General features: G+C 42.2%; 1 long non-coding RNA gene across 1 annotated transcript in view; it reads right to left on the bottom strand.

Moving 5' to 3' along the window:
• The window catches only part of LOC117817330, a 72,152-nt gene that overhangs the window by 14,813 nt on the left and 30,491 nt on the right, over positions 1-26,848 (bottom strand). Inside the window, exon 3 of the long non-coding RNA XR_004632123.1 lies at positions 2,383-2,452. This is a non-coding gene — a long non-coding RNA (uncharacterized LOC117817330). The remainder of the gene's footprint in view (positions 1-2,382; positions 2,453-26,848) is intronic.

Genomic DNA, 26,848 nt, shown 5'->3' with positions numbered 1-26,848 from the left:
ATGATGATGATGATGATGAGCACCAGGGAAGGAGAATAAATTACTGGCACACTTTGGAGTGGAAGGCATGTAAGGATGAGCGGCTAACAGCAGTATCGCGTCTCTCTGCGTATAGAATCGCTAATGAGGAGCGATTTCCAGCTATGTTGCAGCCATGGTGATCGAGCTTAAAATCAAAGGCTTTCTGGAATCATTACTGTCGAAAGCTGCCCATGATAACCAAATGATTGCCCGACATGAGTTTCTGTAAGAGGTATATGGCGCTGTTTTGTCACACGCAAAGCTAAGCTGGAGGGAGAGAGGCGTAGTCGAGACGTGTGATGCTTCCTCTGCTGTGTACCTGAGTCAGCCATTTTTAGCCCCACAGGATTATTGTTTGTTCACTTTATTCAACATCCAAAGCGTCTCCTCCTGGCGCCTTCCTGTCAGTATTGTCCTGTAGATGCCAGCTACTTGTCTCATTCAGCAGTGTTTAAACGGCGAGTCCTGCTACGTTGTTCTTGACTGTGTATAATCCCATCATGTCGGCCATGTTTTTTATGTGACACTGAAGAGCATGAGGGTAAGATGACAGGGCAAAGGAATCAAGATGTCCTTTCAGCTTGAGGCAAATCAAGTGTTATCTATCTCCTGTATCAATATAAAAATCACTAAAGCTAAAACATTAATCACCTAATATATTAATTTCACTGGTGATAAATTCTCCCTATCTTAACATCCGGTACTCGTGGTTCTGATAACCATAAGGGGGATGTATTAGTTCTTTAAAGAGGACTTTTTTTGTCATGCAAATTCACTTGCTTTCTTTTCTTATCACTTCATCTTTTTTGCTGGCGGGCAAATATGCAAAATTCTTATATTAATATTCTATTCCCCCCATTATATTGAGAGTTATTCAATATATTGCCATTAAAAACAATATCTTTTCTTTATCCTTTAAACCTTGAAGTTCTACTGTTGCTACCTTTGGCTATGAAAATGTCTCCACTGGATGCTTCTTTCTAATGAAGTGATCCGTCCCAACATAAAATGACTTCCTTAATGGCCATAATTGGGATTGAATCTGTTCTAAAGTGCAATTTCAGTATGTAGGTAAAAGCAGAGTGGAGCGATTAAATCAACAACTCAATGGACGACTGTCCAATGTGCAGCCAGACTCTCCTCTCCTCCTCTTCCCTGAAGGGAATCCCACTAACGTCGGCCCGTAAGCCTCCTGTTTCAGTCATACGCAGAGCACCTTTCCACATCAAAGCCCGCTCAGCACCGCGTCTCAAAGATCCACATCTCCAGGAAAGAATGGCCTCTGCTGCGTTATGGACACCTCTGGCCTCATTCAACGCGCACCGTCCCCTCCCCCCCTCTCCGGGCCTGAATCCGAGGATAGAGTGGCTATCTGGCGAGATCACACAGAGAGGTGCGGGAACTTAAAGGCAAAGAGTTAGTTTGCATCCTACCAGGAGTCTCAAAAGGCTTCTATTAAAACACGTTCAATATGCCGGTCAGGGCTTTCAAAGTGCTGCACAGCCTCTAGCCCCGGCAAACTCAAAGGGCATCAGTGCACATTCAGTGAGGGGAATCTGGCCCCCATTAATTTAATGAGTCCAGGGTATTAGTATGCCATAGCCAGCTGTGAAGTCTCCCTTTTTTCATCTCTGGTGCAGTTTTAAGGAAAGATCCACCAACTTGGGAGTGACAAAGGGGAGCCAGGAACGAGGTGCGCTCATCTAATCTGAGATCAATTTCTAGCTGTCTGCCCTCAGAGGGCAATTTCCAGTGGTTAAGATGTCTTTGTGCACGCTGGAAATCCAGATAAAGAATGCAGAGTGACACTTTTACTGTCACCAAGAGAACTTTGCTGTCTCTTTATCATGATTGCATCCTCAGGAAGCAGACATGCAACTTGTAACAAACAATGGGCAGGGGACTGGCGCTCGGAGACATATTTGCATAACATATTTGGAAACATGCTGTGGTCATTATAGCACTGTGAGCTTTTTTTATTCAATTCCTGTCTACAGTCACTTCACAGTTAATTAGCTTGGTAAGCAGAGATGTAGCTTTGTAAAGCTCTAAAACCTGACTTAAAGATGTTGACATGCAACTGACAGTCACCTGTAAGAGATTACAGAGACAGTGGAGTTTGCCAACCAGGAAGCAGCAGCTGCTGGAGATAATTAAAGCCATAGTAACGTGGTAACGTAGCCCAGCTCAGGGCCACATCAAACACTCCTCTTCATGCCAGTCTCCAGTCTCATCTTGGGGATGTTGAGGCCCTCTGTGACCTGTGCTGGAAGCCTGCTGGGCCCTGAGCCTGACCTGAGAGCTGGGAGGTGATTCAGAATAGGTCAGCATCACGGCAGGGAGCACCTGGACCAGACTTACCTGCGTCTATGGATCTGCATACCAAAACGTGGCCATGCGGCTGCGTGGGCGCGGGTGCATGGACTCTGACCTGCACAACAAAGCAAAAAAGAGGGAGCCGAGGTGAGAGGTCAGGAGGAGAAAAGAGGCTTGGGGAAAACACACGCAGGATGCATTGGCTAAACATGATCAGAGGGACGCATATGGACAGGCTGAGGGAGAACCAGATGCCCTCAGATGTCCTGATGAAACATAAGCCAAGTGCAAACACGTTGCCTCAGAATGAATTGTGCTGAAGTTGGGCATTATCTGGCGTTAAGCTTCAATTAAGACACGATGCCTATGTTTTTTATCAGGTTGTCTCCAGATAAGAACATTTGCCCAGCCTACAAATAAAAAACAGTTTGAGATTGCCATCTTTTAAAAATAACACTGGGCTCAGTCGTAATGAGCCCTCTCGATGAACAAAAGTACCTGAAGCCCACTGAGGAAAGGTTGTTCCAGCCAATATTTATAGACATCTGATGAAAGAAAAAAGATAAAAGAACAGATAGTTGACTCTCTCCAGTCCGTCTGTTTCTGCTCTGGATCCGTGTGTCAGTTGTGGAGCCTGTGTGGAACTCACCAGAATCCAATATAAAGTCTCATGAAACCTTGGCAAAAATACAGTTGCAGCAATATAACACCAGATAAATCTACGGAAACTCTTTTTCCTATAATTTAAATTCTGTCCCTCAACACTTTGTTTATTCTAAATGCATCTGCATGATTAAGCTGTTGCGATTCGCTTGAAATTTGCTAGTCTTCCAACACACAACTTTGAAAGTGCATAGCTGCATGACCGGGTTGATAACAACATTACATAGGTTGCAGTTTAAGAACTTGATGAACATGGAATCTAAAAGGAGAGTGGCACAAGGCTGTGGGGGCGTCGTCAGAGTCCAGAATTCTGGCCCTGTTCGGCAGAAGGCTCTGGGTGCTGTCTTGTGGGGGCTCTGTCTCCACTGTCAGCCTAAACAGACACCAATTTGCCACCATCTTTGGGGAGGTGCAGGCAGCACACGTGACGTATGCACAGAGCATGTTACAAACTAATCCATCAAACAGAGGATTTTTTTCTTCAGTGAAAAATCCAATCCGTCCCATGCTGGATATTTTGTGTGCACGCCTGAAAAAAAATTGAAAGCCCTTGACTGGATTTTGGGGGCCTGATATTATTCTGCCACCCTAGGCAGCCCAGGTCCTCTTGTTGTGTAAAACTTTCCGCTTCACGTCTTTATGGCTTCATGTTCACAGTGACTGGCTGTGAGGCTCCGAGTGCTGTGTTCTTTCAGCAGTCGTCGTGTGGTCTCAATCTCTTTACACATTTCCCTGCCAGGCTCCTCTCTACTAGGCCTCCCCAAACTGAGTAATCAGCAGATGTCTTTATAAAGCAGCACACTTCTACGTGCACGCCCCGCATTCCGCGCCAGTCTCATTTTGCCAATATATAACTTTTTACATTATTATTATTCTTTGGAGCCCAGCGGCCATGTTGATTTGGTTCTTGGTGTGGCCTGAGGTTGCAAATGGCGCTTCCCTCAGCAGTTTGGATTCATGCGCCTGAATGATATATCACGAACGTTCTTAGGGTTAGTCCACTCTATTATACCACAGACCTGCTGATTTAAACAAACTGAGAGGAAGTGATTCAACAGAATCCTTTGACCTTCATGAAGACAAAGTCAGACCAACAGAGCAGGTTTATGAGATCATTTTCTCTGAATAGTTTCAGTTATATTATACTATAAGCTTGCCTGAATTGGTTCATGCGGAGTCACAAAAACTGTGACTAAATTCCAAATGAAGTTGAACTCTCTGTCAGAAAACATGCATTATAGAATCACGAAGAGGAGGAATATTATTCAGAAAAACTGCTGAAGACGTTTCTAGCGTGTCATGTGAACAGGGATATTTAGATTTGGGGGTCTGTGAACGCTCTTAATACATTGCAGTGCTTATATATGCTGTACAAAATGTGGATATGCGTATGCTGAAGTGAATTTATGTTGTGGCACTTAAACTCACCCCCAAAAACATGCTAGCTTCTGCTCTGCCTAATTTACACTATGATAGAAAGGACGTTGTAGCACACAAATAAGTTATATAATAGCGACCGTGTCACTTTAGGTCACTTTTAAAGGTACTGAACCTCACTTCTGTATTTCCATGTTATGCCTTTTTAGATCTCCGGTGCACACAAAGTTTTTTATTTTGTACTACGCTTCAGTCATTTGATAACTGCTACTTTTTATTTAAGATTAATATATGAGTGTAACATAAATGTATGCATTGTTAATTATGTTACAGGAGCTGCAACAATGTTTCATTTTCATGACCAATCTGTAGATTATATACTTAATAACTCTCCATAAAACTTAAACCCTAAAACCTAAAACTTGAGCGAAAATCAGAAAGGCGTCCAACATTACAACTTGTTTTATCTGACCAATAGTCCAAAAACTACAACTTAGTGATTTAGTATTTTGTGTTGAACTAAATATAACAAAGAAAAACTAAAAATAGAAATCCTCGTATTTGAGAAGCTATTGTTGAACATTTCTTCTGGAAAAAATCTGAATCAAAAAAGGTTTTATTGATAGTTGCAGAAAGATTTTCTTTTAGTTAACTTCAGGGAGACTATTCATTGCAACATTTAAAATTCAGAATAAAAACTAAGCAAACTAAGCTCCAACTACAACAACTACACTACCAAATTAAAATTTTACTAACAGGTACAACTTGATGATGGTATCCAAGAATGTAAAAAAGACAAGGGGTCATGTAATCGGCATAACATAAAGTTTGACTTTTTACACTTTTATTTCTGCATCTTTGACAATGCTTTTTGGACACAGTATTTCCTCTGCTACTTTTACATCATTAAAGCTCCTGTGAGAATTTTTTAGGTGGTTATCAAACAGACTAAAATTGATATTGATGTCTCAATGTGAGCCACAAAAGCAAACCGCAACATCAGATTACAGACGGACAATTTCTTAAGAGTTGATTTTTATGTCTTAAACCATTTGCCAGGGGTTAGGGGCCAATCTAAACAATTACCTGCATGTTGCTGAAACAGGCTTGCATGGCAAAGATTTTCACAAAGTCGTACATTTGTCTGTTAAAACAAGCTGTAAGAAGTTATTAATAAAACATGCTTGTACAGGACAAAATCAACAATGAGAAAACAGGTCTATCCACATTGGGTGCCAATATCAACACAAACCAAAAGTTCCTCTCTGTAGCTTTAAAGTAACTAAACACTTCTCCAATCATTGACCACATTATTTTGTTGTAAGTCAGGAACTGTATGCAAAACAAAGTTCCCTGGTCGACACATGGCCCCACAAGGCAACATCAATCCGTTCATCTATTCTGGGCATGTGGCAGCACGCGTTCTCAGCACCACCTGGGCACCACAAGGGCACTAACACGCCAGTGCTCCTTGTCTGTCACCATCTTTAATAAAGCTGCAGAGGGTGGCAGACTTGTTAGGGGTTGGGTATTAAGCTGTCAAAATTAGCGACATTTTTGGTGTGTTTAAGAGGCAAAATGGGTCATGCGCTGAGGCAACAACTCAGGCCCAAGAGATATGCCGTTATGTTCATCGCTGAGAAATTATTCATTCATCTATGTTAGCACATCAAGAAAATATTTTCAGATTTTTTGTCACATTACCATCTGAAATGACCTGGCAGTTACAGGAGCTAATTATTTCAAATGATTGTGTCAAATTAAGTCATTTGATAGTGTTGATACTTGTGTCACTTACTTCTGAATGCCAGTCGTGACCTTTGAGAGCAACAACTCCAGAAAAATCACTTTTTATTAATTGGCAATTCTGCAAGTGTAATGACATGAGGATAAGGAGGTGTATGCATTTGTGTGTGTGTGTGTGTGTGTGTGTGTGTGTGTGTGTGTGTGTGTGTGTGTGTGTGTGTGTGTGTGTGTGTGTATGTGTGTGTGTGTGTGTGGGTGCCTGTGTGTGTGCGCACGTGTGTGTTTGGGTAAGTGTGTGTCTCATAAGTGGTGATGTTAGATTTGTGCACTTGGCAAGCTATTTTTTTCACTCCATTTGGTGACAGATTGGGTTGAAATAACATTATATCTTCACAGTTGTGACTCACAAGCTCAAGCGTTACAAAGTCAGGGTGAGGTTTAACACTTCACATGAGGACGAAGGAGGACCAGGTCGCCTCGCTTCGTCTTTTAGTTTAGCACTTTCTGCTCGGCCTAATCTGGGACTAAATGAAACAAACCGTCCGTACTTTTTTACTGCCGTCAATCACTCTGATCTTCACCTGCAAAACCTGATACTTTCTCCAAACTTCAAACAACCATGCTTATAGCAGCTATGGAGAACTTCCATATCCATCAGTTGTGCTGATCCTGTTCTGTACATGCATTTGACAACTTACATGCGGTAAACCTCTTTGCTTGGATCCAAAGCCCATAGCCTAAGAAATACTAGTTATTACAATGACTATCTATGAGTAAAGTGACATCAGTGCCACATACATACACAGAATTTTAGCCAAAATACCAGTAAAGTACTTACAAATAATTTGAGGTACATTTACGTAACTTAAATACTTTCATTAAACACTTCACTGCATCTCAGAGGGAAATATTTGATTTTTACTCTGCAACCTTAATCTAAAAGCTGCAAGTTTCTTTAGCGAATATTGCATAGAGAGTTTAAAAAACACCTTAGAGTATTCAACCAGTCCCGCAACTATCAGTCATTTCATTTTCAATTTATCTGCAGATCATTTTCGTCATGATTTGATTGTTCCGTTAGTCTGCCACCAAAACGAAAAAAGGCAAAACGTTGCCTGTCACAAACTAGCTTACCTTACATTGCGTTTATTTTGACCTATAGTACACAAACTCTAAGTAGTTTACTGTTATGTATGAGGAAAAACAGTACAAAGCAGTATTTCAGAAACTGGAATCAGCAAAGGATGAGCATTTTTCTGGAATGATCACTGAAATTATTTATAAGTTATCAGAATAGACGCATTCATTTCTTCAGTTCAGTTGCTGATTTGTCAAGACATTTCGACCATGGGCGAGGGTCGCAGGCATGGAGAAGTATAAGATATTAATATGATCAAAATGCTCACTGATGGTCTGTTTTGCTTTTGTGGGTCATATCTGGCATCACTGTTAAAATGAAACTGTTGCATAGCCCGTTAAAGACTCCCCAGACATCTCTGCAACAAAAGACTAACATCTAAAAATGAAACGACTTTCAGACACCCTTTCAACTGAACAAAAGGGGGGTATTAGAATTGTTACATAAAGTGAGTTCAACCACAGGTTTGCCATTCTGAGTGTTAAGCACTTGCTAAACGGGTATTAGCTAACATGCTAACAGCAGCAGAATCAACTAGTCTTCATTTTTCAGCGGAGGTCATAGCAGGGTGCAAGTCTTCTCTTAGCCCCCCAGGTAGGAGAACGTGTTGGGGGAATTTTTTTTTTAATAAAGATGCTCTGGGCTCCAAAGGCTTCTCCAACACTAATGTTTTATTAACTATCTGAAGCAGTATATCCCAATGTCAGCCCTGCCCCCCTCATCAGCCATGTTTGTTTTTGCTGGTGTTGTGCTATCAAAGGCTAACTGCTTTACAGCACCTCCTGGTGCTCCCCACGAGGAAACTCTTCCTCTTGGAAACAAAATTCAGCCAACACTTTAGAGGTAATAACACTCTCTGTTTGTTATGTGTGAATATTTGATCATTTTCATGGTGAAACAAAATGTTGTGATCCCAGTGTTTTTCTGTTAGTCTAAAGATTGTCTCCACACACTTCCTGCTTACTGCAGCTGCCCCTTAACTTTTCCCCAGTTAAACCCATGTGAATGGCACATGAAGCATAAACTGTGACATGTCTTTTTTTCTAAAAGATCTGTAAGTGTGGTGTTCTTGTTGTCCAGGAAAGATACACTGGAATGTGGCCTTGTGCTCTAAAGCTTTGCTTACGCTTTGCTTGTGCTGCACTTGTTCTGTCCAGAGCAGCCTGTCCTTCAAATCCAGGGCTTAGTCTGAGGTGGGGCACCGAGGAGGGATAAGGGCTGCTACCGGGCGGCCCATGCCACACCAGCACTTCGTACACACTAATAAGGACACACACTGGTAGGACCCTGTTGACTGAGCAGTGAGATGTCACCATAAACAAGCTGCAGGATGTTGGCAGTTAACTTCCTGGTTATATAATGATGACCCATTTTTACTGAAAAGAAGATTTTACGTCCCACTCGAGTGTTCTGCACTGATCTGTATTCTGAAAGTTTGGCATATTTTAATTAAAAAAACAGATTTTTTACCACAAACATTTGATTCAGATTTTTGAATGTTTTTTCACATGCAGGTACATCATTTTTTTACCAATCTTTTTGCAGCTTAGAAGACATATGTCGGCTAGCAAAGATGCTAGCTGCAAAACTGTGTTCCAAAAAGTGAATTCCAAGCTAGAGGTTGCTAAATTTTCCTTACTTTGTCAGTTGCACGCACTCTTTTAAACTAAAATGTCTCAAAAAAGTGTCAGCTTCAACAGAAACATGTGCACAGGTCACATATCATGTATGACATCTTTGTAACTATTGAGTGACACAGCAGCAGATACTTGCTGAACAGAAAGTGCTGTATGAGAGGGCTCAGCTCAGACAAGTGTGGGGATGTGACGTGATGGAAGGACAGGTAATGCCACAGACAACAAATTGTAATCGAAAATATACACCAGCACTCAAAATAGAGTATTGATAGATATCAAACATGACTCAAGAGCAGCATAGATGTGACTGCATGTCTTCACATTTGAATGAGACTGTTGAAAAGCAAAGAAAACCTGAAATCGAAAACGTGTCAATCAATCAATATTCAAGTAAAAAAAAAAAAAAGTAGGTTAGGTTCGAATACTATATTTAAATTTCTGACAATCTTTCAACAGCTAAATTGTTTATTTTATCAATTTATCTCAAAAATATCTCAGATTTCCTACATTATGCCAACATTAAAAAAAAGCCTGAAGACAAAGCAGCAGGAACACACACATAACTGGAATATAAGGGTGCTTTAATTAGGCGGTGTAAAATTGGGGCTCCTTTGAAGAACATCCACAAAAAACCTACCACCTATTTATTCCTTATCATTTGTCCGCCTGCGACACGTTCCTTTTGTACACTAGAATTATGACTGGACTCATTTAGGATACATTTAAAGAAAAACGTGACCAGAGCCTTCAGGTGAATCAATTTAACTCGTCTAAATGAAAAGAATGAAAAGTGGGGCCTCTGTGTTCTTAGCAGGCCTCTTCCCTCCACCTCTCTGGATGCATAATAAGTTCACAGTACTCTCAGTCATCGTCATTATCACTTCTATCATTATCATCATCATTATCACCATTTATGCTTTCTATTTTACAGGTTTTAGTTTAGTACCCAAAACAACAGCGTATAGGTTTAAGACAGATCAAATTAAGAAAAGAAAATATGTATACTTTCACGTTTTATCGCTGTCTTGCAGGAAAGAAATGGTCGTGTATTTACGATTTTTAAAAAATGCACAGTATAGTAATGGAACCGTTAAAATAAGATTGCGATGTGTTTTGATGAATTGTGAATTACAGTTTAGTGTTGAACTTCTAATTTTAGGAAAATGTGAATCTCCTTTGCCGAGGATTTTTTAAAAATACATGCAAAATACAGTTAAGACCGTAAAATGTTTTCAAAATGTTACTGTAATTTTTAAAAACGTAGCGCCCTTTTTAATTTAATTTAATTTCAGTTTTTATAAAAAAAAAGCAGAAAATTAAAGCTTAAAGGAAAAAAGGTTTTACTTATCCTAAAAAATAATACAATACTTTTTTCACATGAAAAGTTAAATAATACAATTTTATTTGCAGCTCATTTATTATGATTGAAAAAACTATTTCAAATTAAAAATGGGCATTTTGATAAGACACACCACAAGTTTTTTAATTAAATGTCTAAACTATTATCAAATTTAAACAAAATTGTATTTTCACTTTTGTTGAGCAAGACTGCCATTAAATAGAAAAACAAATGTTCTATTCTTACAACGAGAGTGTGAATTTGTTTTTTTTAACCTCTTTTGGCATATCTGGTCTTTTGTTTTTATTTTAACTCATACTGTGTACTGTGCAGCTTTCATAATGTCTTTGTACACAGATATAAAAGGACGTTCTAATCCTATTTCTACTTCTATAACCACCTAGGAACTTTTACATGAATGTGAAATTCTCATGAACAAACATATATATGTATTTCTTTATTTCAGCAGATGGAGAAAGAAAGTTACACGTACACTGTTAAACTTTTCCAGCTTATGTCAGACAAATGCTATGTGAAAGAACAATAGAGATGTGATTATGCACACTTTGTGTTCATTTAGCTGTTTGTTGAAGAAGCCATCTGTTTGTAAGTTTCTTTGTAATTCTTTCAATTGTTTTGCAATTTGCAAAACTTGGTGCGCGGCATCAAAAGACAATGAAATTCATTAGCTCTTCATTTCAAGGTGGCGTCTAAGTGGCAGAAGATTCTTTTATTCCAAGTCTTTTCATTTCTTCAAGGGGCATCGTCGGGAACGAGAGGCTCTTATCACAATCTAATAATATGCAATGATAACTAAGAAGCAGAGTTTCTGATCAAAAACGGAGTCAAATCAGATGTTTGTGTGAGATTGAAACTTCTCTCTGTTTGCAGAATGAAAAGACACCATCTGTTTGTGGTGTGTTCATGGAGAGAGGATATTGAACTGTCAGCAGAGTCCCTCCTACTTATCAGGACACTTACACGTCCACACAACACAAACCTACAACTCTTTACAAAGCTTTTGTGTCCTATTCACATCAGTTGGTCGACTGTATTGTAAGTGAGGACAATGAACAATTTCTTATCAATGAAAAGCGTGTACATATCAAACATTTGACTTAAGCTAGCTGCTGTAATATCAAAGTGGTTTTAACAACGTCAAATCTGATTATACTGTACATATAAAAAGTAGCTGCTGGAAAAGATGACATCTTTTTCTACATTCATTACCTCTAAAACACTTTTTCCTCTTTCTTTTATTTCGCCGCCTTTCTCTCTGTAAAAAAAGAACTTTCAAGATAAAGGAGTATACTATAAAACTCCAAAAGTATTTCCACCTTAATAATCTACACTTTAAAAATGTGACATCAGTGGGAAAAAAGTATACTGAGAGAGAAAGTTATCAGACGCATCTATCCCTCACATGATTTCCCAAAGTTACCGCATAGGGAGAAAAAAAGGGATGAAGAATTTGAAGGCTTTCCTTGTGTCATACTATGAGGCCTTTCAACTGTAAAGACTCAAACAGACTTTCATATGAAGCTGTCACATTTTACTCATCGCGTAACTTACTATTCTGGCTGAAAATATTTACGGAGTCATCACACATTCTTTTACCCAAGTCTCCAAATTACAAATGATGTGACGATGCGCTGATAAAAATACAATGTTAAAGTCAATGTGGAGCTGTGTTGTGGGTTGAATCGTTATATAATCCAGCAAACATTGTTTGACTAAAACCAAATGCACGTTAGCGCACAAACTGAAGATTTTTCTACTCACTATAGGATTGTGAAAATTGAAAATTCTACTAATTTGAACAGTTTGTACTTTAAAATGACTGATCTGCCTTGAAACAGCAATCAAAGAGTATCAGCTCCATCTTCTTCCTTCCCTGCTAGCTTAGCAACAGCGGCCATTTTGTCTGCATTGGTCCAAATGTCTTTTTTCAGGTCATGCCGCATTTCCGTGAAATTCTGGTCCTGGCATTGCAATGCCAGTTTCTAGACATTCTGCAGAAACACAGATCTCGTAATGTGAGTCTTTTGCTGAAATTTAAGCTGGAAAATATGATTTATGTGAGGCGTCCGCTCCGCATGCTCCTCGCAGTGATGCTTTCATTTCCTGCTCTGACTATACAAGACAGTGTTTACTGTTAACCACGTGGCTGTCACAGTACATGCACACGAGACACATCTGCATGCATGCACATACCGAAGAGGCACATCCCACACAAACACGCACTTACACACACACACACACACACACACACACACACACACACACACACACACACACACACACTCACACACATAGCCCCCCCACACACACATAAGATAGGATGAGCTGATCCCTTCCTTAGAGTCTACGTCAACCACCCGCTGTTCCCACCGCCACACTACGTAGACATCCAGCCACAGGATGTATAAACCCAGCTGTCCGCAGGTCACCTTGGCTTGTTTACTTGACTGGAGTGGATGCACAGTGGCAGAGGGGACCACCGACTATCCACCCACAGCAGCTCACTGACCAACACACATGTTCAGCTCGCAACTCTTACTGCATCTTTAGTCACGCTGTACTGGTAAGTAGCACAATCTGTACTTTTTGCACCACAGAGGAGAAAATCTGTGATGGACGGAGCAGCTGCAGACGGCTCTCTCCAACGTCTTTCAACTCTTTGAAAATCTGCAATTCACACATACGTCATCAATTAGTTATAGTTCTACCAATTAGCGTCTTCCTTTTTAACTTTGCCAGAATAATTCACTAGAAATCAATGCATTTTTAATCGAGTGTTTCGCAGTCGCAATTGGCTTGGGCTACCAACACTTTTTCTGAACTTGAAATAGAAATTATGAAGATTGGACAATTTCATGCACAAGATCTTCCCAAAAATTATTGCACTTTTATGAAACAGCAGCTGAAAATGACCAAGCAAAAGCACAAAGATCAAAGAATGAAAGAGCTGAAACATGCTGCAGTTTTGACTGTCTCTGCATATCAGAGATGTATGCATGGGCCTGTTGTCACAGTGCAGGCCGTATCACCAATCCTGCACGCCATGATGTGCCTATATGTACCAGGTATGAAATCAGCTACTGTAGACAGCTCTGTTCCCACACAAAAACACACCCACGCCCTCACAGACTCACCTCTGCACTGCTGAAACACACCACTATGGAAACAGTGGAGCCTCGTCTGATTCTGGTAAGGTCCAAAACGTCCACCTTATTGGCACAGAGTGGTGAGAGGACTGTCTGGGGAAGAGGCCCGTACACTGGGCTTTCTGTGTTTCCAGAGAGCTGCCCTGACCACCCTGGTAAATATAGGAGAGCAAATCCTTTTCAGGTTGAGAGTATGACACAGGACTGCCACATAAATCAGAGCAGGCCCAGCCCGGCACAGGCTGGGAACGCCATGGGAGTGGTAGGCGGCTCTACGGTGAGGTTTTTGGGGAAGGATTATGGATTGAGACGTACAGCTGGGAGGCTAAAGTTACACTTTTCATTACCACTTCGAGGGGGTCTTGGCTGCCTGGAAGCCAGTCAGATTTGTGAAGACCTCTTTCTCCCCCTGGAATGGTTGTAATTCTGCAGGCACATTCTTCACCTGAGGACAATTGTTTTTGATATGGCAAAAACAATTTGCCGAAACGCGATGGGAAATACTCTTTCCCCCCCCCCCCCCTTTTTTCTTTCTTTTTTTTCTGCCAATGGAAAAAATGAAAAAATAAAGAAAAAGGAGAGGGCATTGTGAAAAAAGTCCTCATTCACCAAAAGACCAGAGTAAAGAGAGAGCAGTATGCCCCCTTCTGGCTCTTTTCTTCTCTCCCTCTTTTCTTCTCCTTTTTTCCCTGGCGTCTGGAGATGTGAAGAAATGTCTTTTGATCAGCTCTGACAGAGCCTGGGCCATGTGAAGAGGGTGGCTAGCGGGACTCTGCCAATCCATGCAAGGCAAAAATGTTCCTAATAAGAGAGTAATAAGCTAACGAGTGCTGGGTGTCTGTCTGATCCACATTCTGGGTACTGTTTGTGCCAGCACACCCAGTGCCTTCTGACGTGTACCCGGCTCTCATCAGTCTTTGGACTGTTTGCCAGGTCACTGCGTTTCACCTGGCCTGTCCCATATGCTCTCAGCAATGGTGCAATCGTCTGAAATTTTAAAACCTTGGGTGGGAGCAACCAAATTGAAATTGGGAGTATTCCTATTTCTGATTTTGCACACATTCTAAAGATTGTTAACGCCCTGAATCTACAAAATGTTTTGTATTTGCTCTGCTGAAAATACTTAGGAAAATAAAGTTCAAGGTTGGTCTTCAGCAAAGCAAATTTGTCCCACCTTGCCCACACAACATCAACTTTGGCTATTTCCACCACTGACTGTTTCCATTGTATGTGTGGGTTTGAAGTGGTCACATATCAAAGGGCTGTGTCTCTGCAGGGTGGATTCTCTGGTACTCTGTACAACACAACAAGGAGATAGTTACCTCTCACAGCTTCTCACTGCAGCATCCCAGCCCAAATAAACACATCACCTCCACTGCAGGGGGAGGAGGACAACAGCACAGCTGCCAACCCCCTCTCATTTTCCTACCCAGCACCCTCAGCAGCCAAGTCCACAGTGCTGCGGGGCATCACCAGGCACGAACAGGTGCTGTGCTGGTGGAGCCGGGCCTGGTCTTAGGCCCGATTCTGGGCCTGTGTAAGTGCTGGAAGTGTGAGGGTTGCCGAGGACTGGCTGGCCAGACTTTAATGGTGTGTTGGTGAGTCCTGGGCTCAGCGCTGGTAATTATGGTGGGGAGAAGGCGATTAGGCAGCGCTGAGCAGCCCAGCGAGGGGGACGGGCCCACGCCCAGCAGGGAGGGGAGTCCTGCCACGGGAGGGACCAATCAAGTGTAAAGCCGAGCGCAGACCCTGGGCCGTGGTTCAGTGGGAAAAGGCTTGGCCACTGGTTCAGAGCGCCGCAACTTTCACGGATTAGTAGAGACACTATTCTGAAGACTGAAAGGGGGAACACAGCACGGAGGCAGCATCAATGGATGCGTGCACACACTCAAACACACACACACACACACACACACACACACACACACACACACACACTCTCTCTCTTTCTTTCTCTCTCTCCCTCTCTCTCTCTCTCTCTCTCTCTCTCCCTCTCTCACTCACACAAAAACCACCAACAGCTGGGAGGAGGGCTACAGCCATTGCCATATTACCATAGCAACGGCATATCTCGCATTTGAGCCCAAATGAAGACACTTTGGGCTGCAACCGGGATTTTTATTCTTCCAGTTAATGGAAGTATTTTAATAGTTTCTCTACGTGCTTGTAGAACGCTTCCCCCTGACTGAGTTAATGAGCTGCAATTGAAGGTGCTTGGTGCATCAGACAAGCATCTTGTCATTTCGCAAATTACAGGATATCGACACTGCCAGTTTAACTTGTATATTTATGTGGCAGAGGGGCTTCCATCACTGCTGCGAAGACTTTCACATTTTGGTTAATCTTCATTACTTCCTTGGGTCCACTGTTGGGAGTTTCAGCAAACAAGTGGACCACATTTTAAGAGAAGCGGCACTGTCTCGGAAATTAAACAATTTTCACTGTTCGGTGCCTTCAGCAGGTCTAACAACTTGGACGAATAAGTGCTGCACATACATTAGATGTCTTTATTCAGTTGATGCTGAATGTCACTCTTGAAAGTGGATAAGAAACTGGAGGGCTGTTAAGTAATGTGCGCTCTGTGGAAAGTGGCCCTCAGTCATGATGAAGCGACTTTAAAAAAAATGACTTAATGATGAGTTTTAAGAAACCTTTTGGTAAAAGTTTCTAAGTGGCACAAATTGATTCAAATGCAGCACTTTCGAAGAACATGTCACTCATCCAGAGACACGTTTCCTCTCTCACAGACATTAATTGGATTGTTTTGGATCACAGCGTTTGCAGCACAAGCTAAATTTACACCATTGTACTGTACACTGAGTTAGTTTAACAAGCATTTTTTGCAGTGAAAACACAGAGTATAACTATCACAGTAAACATCTGGCCTTGGCTGCTGTTGCTGAAGGAAGCATTAGACTGTTTCATCAAGCATGACTAGGATGATGTTTTCTCTTAGCGTGCTTATTTCCAGTGACTGTTATGGTTCAGTTTTGTCCTCATTTTGGAGGGAGTAAACACATAAATGGTGACGCTGATTTGTTTCTAGATGGATTTGTGGTATGAGAGCTCCACTCCTATTCTATTCTGTTTAATGGCTTCTCTTCCCCAGACAGCATGTGTGTGTGTGTGTGTGTGTGTGTGTGTGTGTGTGTGCGTGATTTAGCATTCTTTGAGATGAGCAGAGTACTCCTGTATCCAGGGGCCTCCCCCCTCACCACCTTAAAACCCCCATCCCCATCATCCCGTGCTTGCTTTGGGTGCTATCATCCTGCAAAGCTCTCTCTCCCTCTCTCTATTTTTTTGCACACACACACACACACACACACACACACACACACACACACACACACACACACACACACACACACACTTCCTGCTTCTCTCTTGGTTCCTCTCTCTCTGTGCATTGCTCATCATGCTTCCACTTTGAAGTCACAGCTTTCTCTTTCCCTTTTTTTTTGTCTCTGTGTGGCTTTGATGCACTAACATTCTGTGCATAGTTCCTCTAATGCCTGGGTCCTTGTGCTTTATTCTCCCTCCTCTGCCAGTGCAGAAATGGTGAGTCTCTCTCCTTTGAAACGACGTCCATAAATTACAACTTGTCAAGTGTCATTTTCCTTGTTTACAGCCATTTTGGGCTCCCACTCCCCACCCGTGTCCCTCTCTTGTGTTTCACATTTAATTGCGCCAATAACGTTGGTGCCGCTCACCGGCTCTGCACATGCAGCTTGTTGCAGCTAAGGGGGTGCGGAAACTATTAAAATATTTTCCAGGCTTTACGAGTTTTATGTGTGTAATTTGTGTGGATATATCCCACTGTGTTACCACCAACCAGGAGAACAGAATGAGCTTGTGCTGTGGCCTGTGTTGCAATGGCGAGAGGGGAGTCAGGAGGAGACACAGGGATCAGGGGCTGGAGGGGAGAGAGTAAAAGTGTGTACAGGAAATCTGCACTAAGTGTTCCTAAAGAGCCTGTGTTTTTCCTCCCCTGCACAAACAGCTTAATTTATTGCATGTCTACTGGAGTCAACAGCCCTTTATAACCACACAATAATTTCCCATATGTTCCATATATCACCACAGAGAGAGTGGATGAGGGAGGGGGAATAAACTGAGGCAGCAAATATGATCAAGACCCTACACACACACCTTATACACACACCTTAGGAGATCTGGCCAATTACAACAGGGGACAGCAGCCTTGTCTTAATCAGACCCACATCCGCATGTGTGGATGTATGTGTTATCCCCGGCACACCGCTGCACCTGTGGGTGGGCCATGAAATATTAAACACTCCTGTTCATGTTGTTTACTTTCATCATTAAGGGAGAGGCCTCGATAACAGGAAACTTCTTCTTCTCCTCTGGATCTGCAGCAGCGAGCACCTTGTAAGGGTCTGGCACAACCTCCACTCTTCCAGAAGGACCAGTTTGTTCTTGTCAAAACTTGTGTGCCACAACAAGGCTGACAAGGTGTAGGAGTTTGGAGATAAGAGGGATTTGAGTGAGCAGCTTTCCAAATCTGCGTCTTAGTTCCAGGGTTTAGAATCAACAAGGAGAGGCAGAGTTTCACTTTGGGCTCTGTTACTATGTATATTAAGTGTCTATATTTGACTCAATGTACATATTTATGAAGTGTGTTCCAAGAGTGTGTTAAAACATGTTGTCTGTCCTCATACTTTGTCCATTTGTGTTCAACACATTACCCTGCCCCCCTTTCCCCCTCTTGTTGTAGTTTTTCATTTTTTTAATAAACCAAGAAACATACATATTTATGTTTTAATGCATATTATCTGACCATTTAATGGCTCTCATGAAGGAATATATTTAATAAAATTGAAAGTTTGTCTTACTGTTATGTTCTGTTTATACACCGACCTCACATTTTTGATGCCTACAGAGGAGAAAATGTTGTTAAAAAATACATTAAAAACCCATACCTGTAGCTCCAATGATTGTGGAGATGGCAGAAGTCAGTCAATCTATAAGAAGTTGGATTGGAAACTGGGGGGTAACTGGTTGAAGTCCCAGTACAGACCAAAGTATGGAGGTAAGACTGGTTACTGTAGAGGTGCTCATCTGACTGCAGCCCTCTTACTCTGACATCTCTTAATTAATGCATGTCCACAGGATCCTGTTTGTGCATGTGTGTGTACATTTCAGCCTATGTGTGTAGCATGTTACATAACAGAGTGAAAACATTGAATCTCCCCTTGGGATTGATAAAGTATATTTTTCTTCTACATTAAGTGTTATAAAGCAGTTATTACCCAGATTTCTTACTAATCACACAGCTGTGTTAAAGTTAGTCCTATCTCATTACTCCTAAGGTCTGCATTTAAATAATCTACGAGGAGTAATGAAGTTCGGAGCCCATACGCCAAACACAATAATGTATTCTGCAATAAACTTTATCTTAAGTAAACGTAAGTTGTCTAACTGAAATATTTTTAGAGTTTTTACCTAGCGGCAACCTCCGACCACGAGAATTGAAGCTAATGCGGAAGTCTTAAAAACTGTAGTTTCTTGAGTGTTCACTTGAGGCTGGCTCCGGAAGTACAGGAAACTACATACACACCAATTCAAAAAAGCCGATCTTTACAGCAGAAATAAACATGTTTACAGCCTGGTACAAAAGACGAGTGTAGTCTGGCTCATTTCTCTGTCGGCACTCACTGTACGGGGGGTGAATTTTTTCATAGCGTGGTAATTTGCGAAGATATTGAGATTACAAGTCTTCCAATGAGAGGCACAGCTGACTTGATTGACAGGCAGGAAACCTGTAGCTGTTGGCTAGGAGGCTCAAGCCCGCCTCTTTACCTCACACTCTTCTCGACAGAAGTTAGGTTGACGTCACGGATACTACGTCCATTATTTATACAGTCTATGGTTTTCACACTTTTATTTTGGAGAGGATAGGACAATAGACCAAAAAAGCCGGGTATGACTTGCAATCCAACCCAGGTTGCCCTCTATATTGGCACTCAACTAAACCAAACCTGTGCCAAAGATAATTTTAATATTACTCTCAATTGATTGATAAAGCACAAAACTTTGGTCAATCGCTGACCAGTAATCAGTACAGAAAAGAAGGTGAGAAGTGGGAATACAACGCAAATTTAGTGAAGGATGTTGAAATGCATAAGGAGCTAAATAAAAGAAAACAGTCAAGAAGCAAGCACAAACCACAACACTGTGTGGGTTTGGCAGTTACAGGACGGTTCATGTGGGAAGGAAACACTAATTGACTTTACAGGTAAGAGGATCTTATACGGGGGCTGCTGTTATGCATCTGTTGAAAACGCAAACAGAAATAATAAGTACAATGTGATTTATAACACTAAAGCAGGATAATGAGTCCAGTACTACTACACAAATTGTTCCTAATCAGCACATGCAGTAGCTTTGGCCAGAGCTCATGGTCTTGTGCCAACTTGTGTTGGTTTTGGTATCCTCTCTGGAGCCATGACATTGCATGAATGTGAACTTGACTATCAGCAGACAAGTGAAGAAACAGGCAGCCCCCTGTTGGTCCTCTTGATACAGCCAGGGATGGGGAGAGATTCTAGGTGGGGGGGGGGGGGCCAGTTGATTGGGAGTGAGGGGGAAGGAGAGGGGGTAGTTAGGTTGAAGTGCCAGAGCGCTGATCGATCCCCAGCTGCAGGTGGCCAAAGCTGGAGAACAGCACAAAACCTGTCCTGACTACTGAGTGAACTGCACACACGCTCAGTCACACAAACAAAACAGCACACATGGAAGGACTACAAGCTATTATCAGGGCGGACAGAAAAAAGTTTAGAGTATGAAAATCCCTACAAATATTTTCAAATTTGATACCGTCATACAAGATAATAGAAACAGCTGCAAAGAAGAGGCAAGAAAAGTCAAGTTAAAGTTTTAACATCAGGGCTTCATGTTTCTCAGATATTATGGAAAAACCCCCACAAAGTTTGAAATATATCATTATTTGGATATGAAATATTTCACTGTGGTCTCTAATCCATATTAAAGCACTGTTGTATTTGTGTAGGTGTGCTCAAAATATGTTTCCCTCCCTGTAAAAATCCCATTTTACAGATGAAACTACTGCACAGTCATACATAAGAAACATAATGGTTGATCTGACAAATAAGATATATGCAGGTTGCAAAATGGTGAAAGCATTTTCCCTTGACATTATCCACAAATGAGTGAATCATCAAGTTATACGCTGAGTGCAGCCCCATCCCCTGAAACTCCTTCTTCATAAAGAAATAGGTTAAGCCTTGATGTTTAAATCACAGGCAGAGTGTAAATCTCCTAAAATCCTTTCATGCTTGTTAAGACAAAAGGTTCTTGTTTGGGAACACGTCTTTAAGATCATAGTTTATAGTGGCTGACGTTGCGTTTGAATTTATATAAGGTCGAGTTGAGAGACGGATGTAGAGCTGAAGAGAGAAGGGAGAGCGAGTCAGTCAGATAGGAAGAATGAGAGTGTTTTACTTGAAAGTTTGTCTCTTCCCTGAGAGCTCTGGCAGCTCTGCAGGTATACACGTTAGCTTAAAATGAGAGAATGATTTAGGCGTTCGAGTCCCTGGGGATGGAAACTGTCTGGACACAGTGTGTACTCAATAGCAGATCAATATCTCCACAATATCAACCAGACCCAACCTGGCTCCCTCCTCCCTCTATCCCCAGCATAAACAACATGAAATGAATTTTTATTTGATGTTGCTCTGTGGGCAAGTGATTGAAGGTTGCCTTAGGCTAAAGAAGATTCGGTAGGAAAAGAAAACTTAGACAAGTTGCAGGTGCTTAATCACTTACTGTACTTACAGGTCAAGGCGCAGATGTGTTTATCACAAGGATTTCTTATCTTAATTCGTGTCAGCCGCAAATAATCTTCAACGTTGTTATTTTAGGCCTCTGCGCTTGGGGCCAGGAGGCAGAAGGGAGTTTTACTGCCTGTGCAAAATTGAACAAACAAGCTTTATTTGCAACTTAGCGACTGACACACAGGGATCTTATTATCCCTGCCATGCAGCAGCAATGAACAGATATTTAAGCGCTGATGAATCCAGCATGTTGCAGCTGAGGCTACCAGTCTGTCTCATAGCTGCAGTCGTTAGAATAGAAGGCAGAGAAAATCAGGTCCTGCTTGAAACCCTGACCACTCACTGGAAATTTGATGAAAGCCAAATCCTCAGAAAATGTGTATTAACACCCCCCAAAGACTGTATGAAGATCAGAGGGAGATATGTCGCAGTGGCTCCAATGATTCACAAGCTGCAACTGCCACTCGCCAGATAAGAGCGTCTTCTCTCTCCTTAGGATATATTCCTGTAACATAGCCCAAACAAAGGCTAAGAAAAAAAGAGGGAAATCCTGTTGTTGATTAGAGGAAATGAGTGAAATGTCAAGGACTTCTCTTCATTACAAGAGAGGCCTTCTCTAAACTCTTCCTGGTGAATGAGCTCTGGTGAAAAGGCTGCAGCATTCAACCCCTATCCTATGCAAACAAGTCGGCCAAGAACCACATTGTTTCAAAGGACCTTGTGACACACAAAAAAAAGCGGGCAATGTCTTGGACACACATGCTAGCCCAGACTCTTTCACGCCCAGGCTAAACGTTTAGCCACCCTGGCTAATTAACCGCTGTGAAAGAACGTGCATCAAAGGGAGGCGGAATTTGGAGTCTCTCTGACCAACCTTCAGGTCTAGAGGTCAGCGTTCTCCAAGACAGAAGTTAGGACGTCCTGGCCCTGGACCTCTGGACGCTAACCCTTAACCCCAGCTGGAGCATATCAAAGCTCCGGCAGCAGAGGGTTGCACAGACGTCCCCAACAATAACAGGAGGACATCAAAGAGCTGCTTGGAAAAAGACGAGAGGAAAGAAAAAAATAAAAGCGGGCCAATATCAAATTCCCTCTTATTCTGCAGATATTCCAAAAGATGAATATAATTAATCTCACCAAGTTGTCATGGGTCGAAAGGGCCCTTGCTGTGCTGCAGCCTCCTTGGGGCACTTGAGGAGAATTATGTGATTAAACAGACCTGTGAATTCTGGACACAGGCGAGAGAAGAAAGCTTCAGTCCTCTTCATAATGCCCCTAATGAAGTGGCTGGTGGCTCCGTCATCCCTGGCTGGGCCTTGTGCAGCCTGTTCACAATCTGTCTAATGACAGAGCGGGGGCTGCCGAGCGCACCAGTGCTTCCCAATGAGCCACAAAGGGAGATCACAGGCTCCATTGTGGCTAGGCACAGGAGCTTAGCACTCATCAGGCCCAATAAACCTGTCTCTAGTCAGGGTAGGACACACCCCTCTGCCGCCGGCCAAGAGCCCAACACCGCACACTCCTTCAGTCGTCACTCTGTCATTATGACATCAGGGTGACACGGCCTTATCACCCACCACAAGTACAACTTACACTCTCGCTCTCTTCTGTTTGTATTTACATGTTGACACTGGACTAACAAGCCTTTTTTCTCTCTTGGACGCAGTTGTTGTGTGTACTGTAGGGCACATAATGTATGGGTATGTATCTGCATACACTGGGTGTCTACTTGCCCGCCCTTTCGCCTCCATTTTAAACGGGGCCGCTCCTCTTGGCCCGGCTGCCTCCCGGAGCTCCTGCCAAACGTATGCAAATGAGCTCGTCCACAATGGTGCCCACAGCTGCACGCAGTCGGCCAAAGACAGAAGACAAGGCGGCCGTCCCTTTCATCCGTAACCCCTGATCCCCTCTCAGTGACACGTCATGTTCACCCCAATGCTGGTCCCCGCCAAAGAACCATGTCGCCTCCAAGTCCAGAAACCCACTCCCTACAGCTTCTCTCATACACACAGACGAGCCTTTGGCCTGGCTCTTAGCGGCATTGGACAGAGTGTCCAGAATCTGCTCAGACATTCTGCAAACGGGATCCACATACCTCCGCCCTGTCGATGGCCCTTGAACCTTTGTTAGACCAAAGTGAAAAAGGAAACGTTGGGGAAAAGTAAACAACTTGTGCCTCTTTTTTCTTCCTCTGTGGTCATTATTTGGGCTAAAATTACGGAGCCGAGAGGACAAGGACAGAAGGAGGGAGGAGGAGGACGAAGAGAAGGGGGCTTATCCAAAAAGAGTGGGGGTAAAGAACCTGATTGCTTTAATCTCAGTGCTCGCGGCGCACCCCTTTTCATAAAGCTCTTTGGCCGTGTGATTCAGACCCAGGCCCCAGTGTTCTGCACCCCACTATTGTTCTCACATGAAAATCAATTCCCTTGAAGACCCTCCTTAATCCCGTTTTTGGCGTCAACAATGGCCACTTGTGCACGGCCTGATAGACTAAGAGCTGGGATGATGCGGCTGTCTGCTCTGATTCCAGCCCATTCAGGTAACGCCGGCCCGCGTCACTTTGTAGTGCCAAGTGCAGGACTCGACAGGAAGACGTTTGCGATCATAATTTCCTGCAGAGCAGAGGCCCAGGCACCCTACACACCCACAAGACTTTTAATTAGGGCAGACAACCACAGAGATTAGAGATCAGCCTGTAACAATGACTGTCCCTTTGAACAGGCCTCAGCCTCTGTCCCCACTGAGCCCATATGGAGAGCATAGCTCCATGATCACGCTAATAACCATCACCTCAGCAAAAGCACACAGCAGTAGTCTCCACACTGGACAACCTGTTCTGTAGTTCCCTTTGAACGCACATATTAAAAAATACAGCGATGCTGGGAGTCGAATCAGTCTGAAACAACTAAACTCTCATTTGGGTGAAGGTATAAAAGCAAAAAAAGTTTATCTTATTCTTTATCTAAATGTTCTAAGGAGGATCAAAGCATCTGCTGAGGTGTCTTAAGAACCCAGAGTATTGTCTTGCAGGAGTCAGTTCATAATTCAGTTTTTGGTCTAAGGTAGATTTTCAGATGTTCTGCCGTCTGTTTGTCTCTTGAAGACAAAAACAGTCACGTCTCTGCCTGTCAACTCCTGGTTTTTCAACACGTTCTGATGTCTGCTGATGTTTTTTATTGGATTTATACATCAAAACAGTGCAGTTTCCATGATTGCTGGACTCCAGCTTTAGCTTTGATGCAGCCATTCCCCTAACTCTCCAAAGAGCAACAGGAAAGGCAGCAGAGAGCAGCATCACAGCAACAATCCCCCTTAATTACAGTCAGAGCTATATCTAAAAATCCTGATGAAGGATACAAAGGCCTGAGTCTACAGAGGAGATTTCATTACTCGTTCTTCTCCTTACCTTTTTTCTGTGTTTGGCAAAGAAAAGGAACAAAGGAGGAACCCTACTGATTGAAAACTAGCAGAACAGTGAAACAACAGGACACAACTGATCGCTCATGCATGGCTGGGATTAGGATAAAAGTAGAAAGAGCATGGAGAAGAAAGCACACAACAAAAGGAACAGGGGACTGACAAACTTTTTCTTTTTCTTTTGTGGTGAAAAGGATGGAATGAAAGGTCTGGTCATATGAAAAGATAGAGTGAGAGAGCCATTACCAAACAGAGGCGGATCCTTTTTAGCCTCTGTACGCCTCCACTCTGGTTCCTTTTAACCAGCTACATGAAAGATGCAGCTCAGGTCTCTGGTGACCAATACAAGACAAACATAGCAGATAAAAATGAATTGTTTATCATGATATTAGTATTAATCCATTCGTTATTTGTTTGAAGGCGAGTCGGTAACGTGCCAGCCATCTTCAATGTGAATTTCTAAGAGCGCGAGAATGGAACACTGTGATTCCCATTGACCAACTGGCTTGTGAAAGTTGTTCATTACACACTAACTAACAAGACAGCACTCTTTTCAGCCCCTGCCTCCACTAAGTGGAGATCATCCAACATACTTTGAGAGCCTCCCCTGCCTTTGGCCTGGGTTCAAATCGTATTCTACTCTTTATTTATCTCCATGGACAAAACAGGAGGGGAAGGCAAGTGATTAGAATTTCTGTCTTTGACTTCTCCTCATTTAAGGGGGTATTTGTGAATGTGGGGAGGTGATGGCTACGCCTCTATTTCGGGCCGGCTCGATTTAAGTGGTGCACCACTCATCCTCCCCTGGTTTTGGACCATGGGTAAGTATGTGTGTGTGGGAGGGGGCATAGTTAACTTGTCTGGAGGTGATTGAGGTCACGGTGTGAGTGTGAAGAGGAGCGTAGGCTTCCTAGATGGAGGATGAAGGATCTATAGCCTTTGCGTTGACAATAGCAGAGACTAACTCGCAGCAGAGCGCCTCAGAGTGTTTGTGTTTCATTCAGTGAAATGTTTGTGTCCTCAATAATTGGGTTAAAACGTGTCATTCCACACACAAACTGCTTCAGACACCTCTCTGTTTGTGTAGGAGGTAGAGTTGCTGTGCCATAGAACTGATGAATTAGAGTTTATAGTCATAACTGGTGATATCAGTACATTATCTGTTGTGATTTTTTCATATGTTGTTACATTGTGGATAAAAATAACAAGGTCCCTTCTCACATTCAAAAAATTTTCTCTAGTGATGTTGCACATTTTAATGAATCTTAAATGATGTAACAGCATCATGAAGATTTTTTTAGATGTGAGAAGGGGTGATGTTTCTCAGAACAACTGAAGGGTGAGACTAGTCCTGGACGCAAATCGGATTGGTCTAATCTCACCTGCAGGGATTCCAATTCTTATTACCTGGCTACTGACTAAGGTCATAAACATAATAATACCAAATATTGATTTTAAAGATGAATTAATTCTTAAAATTATATATGTACAAATAAAAAAATATTCCCTCTGATTCCCAATTGGTAACGCAACCATGACCATTGATTCTAATCCTTCCTCTTGCAGCATGAACAAATATCTAACTAAATATCTCAACTAACAGTCAAGTTAGAAATAAATCAACATTTCCAAGTTATTTTACAAAGTTGAACAGGACTTCTGTGGGAGCCTACTAATTCATATTAAATTGAATATTCCATTGACGTTTTGTTAGACAAGGGGAACAGATCTCTGCAAGAATATAAAAGTTGACGTTTGTCCTCATTTAAATCTTCCTCTTGAAGCTTTGCAGATGATACACCTTTGAAAATAAACAAGGTAAAAGTCACAACTTTTATTACCACTCCCTGCTCATAATTTTTGGTCTTTGTAGCAAATGGTAACTGCTGCCCTCGCCTTGATTGCAGGCAGAATCAAATTTTAAAATATCAATGTTGTGTAGCCTAACTATTCAGCAACCAAACGAATTGTATGCTCTTGCCTCAATGTTCACTAATGATGCTTATGGACACTAATGTTTTGTCTGCAGAAGTCAAATATGCCAGAACTCTTTTCCGCAGATTGATTTGATGTGAAGTGTGTGGTGTCTTCTGGTCTTCTGGTCTGGCAGTGCTCTTGTTCTGCAGAATGATTCACCGTTGTCAAGGGGTTGCCAAGGGGCTAAAGTAGCAAAGTAGCCAACACTAACATGTTCACTACGCTTATGAAAAAAA

Source organism: Notolabrus celidotus, chromosome 8 (genome assembly GCF_009762535.1).
Source record: "Notolabrus celidotus isolate fNotCel1 chromosome 8, fNotCel1.pri, whole genome shotgun sequence".
Taxonomy (NCBI): domain Eukaryota; kingdom Metazoa; phylum Chordata; class Actinopteri; order Labriformes; family Labridae; genus Notolabrus; species Notolabrus celidotus.
The sequence above is the reverse complement of the archived record's forward strand: the minus strand, read 5'-3'. Positions and strand labels throughout refer to the sequence as shown.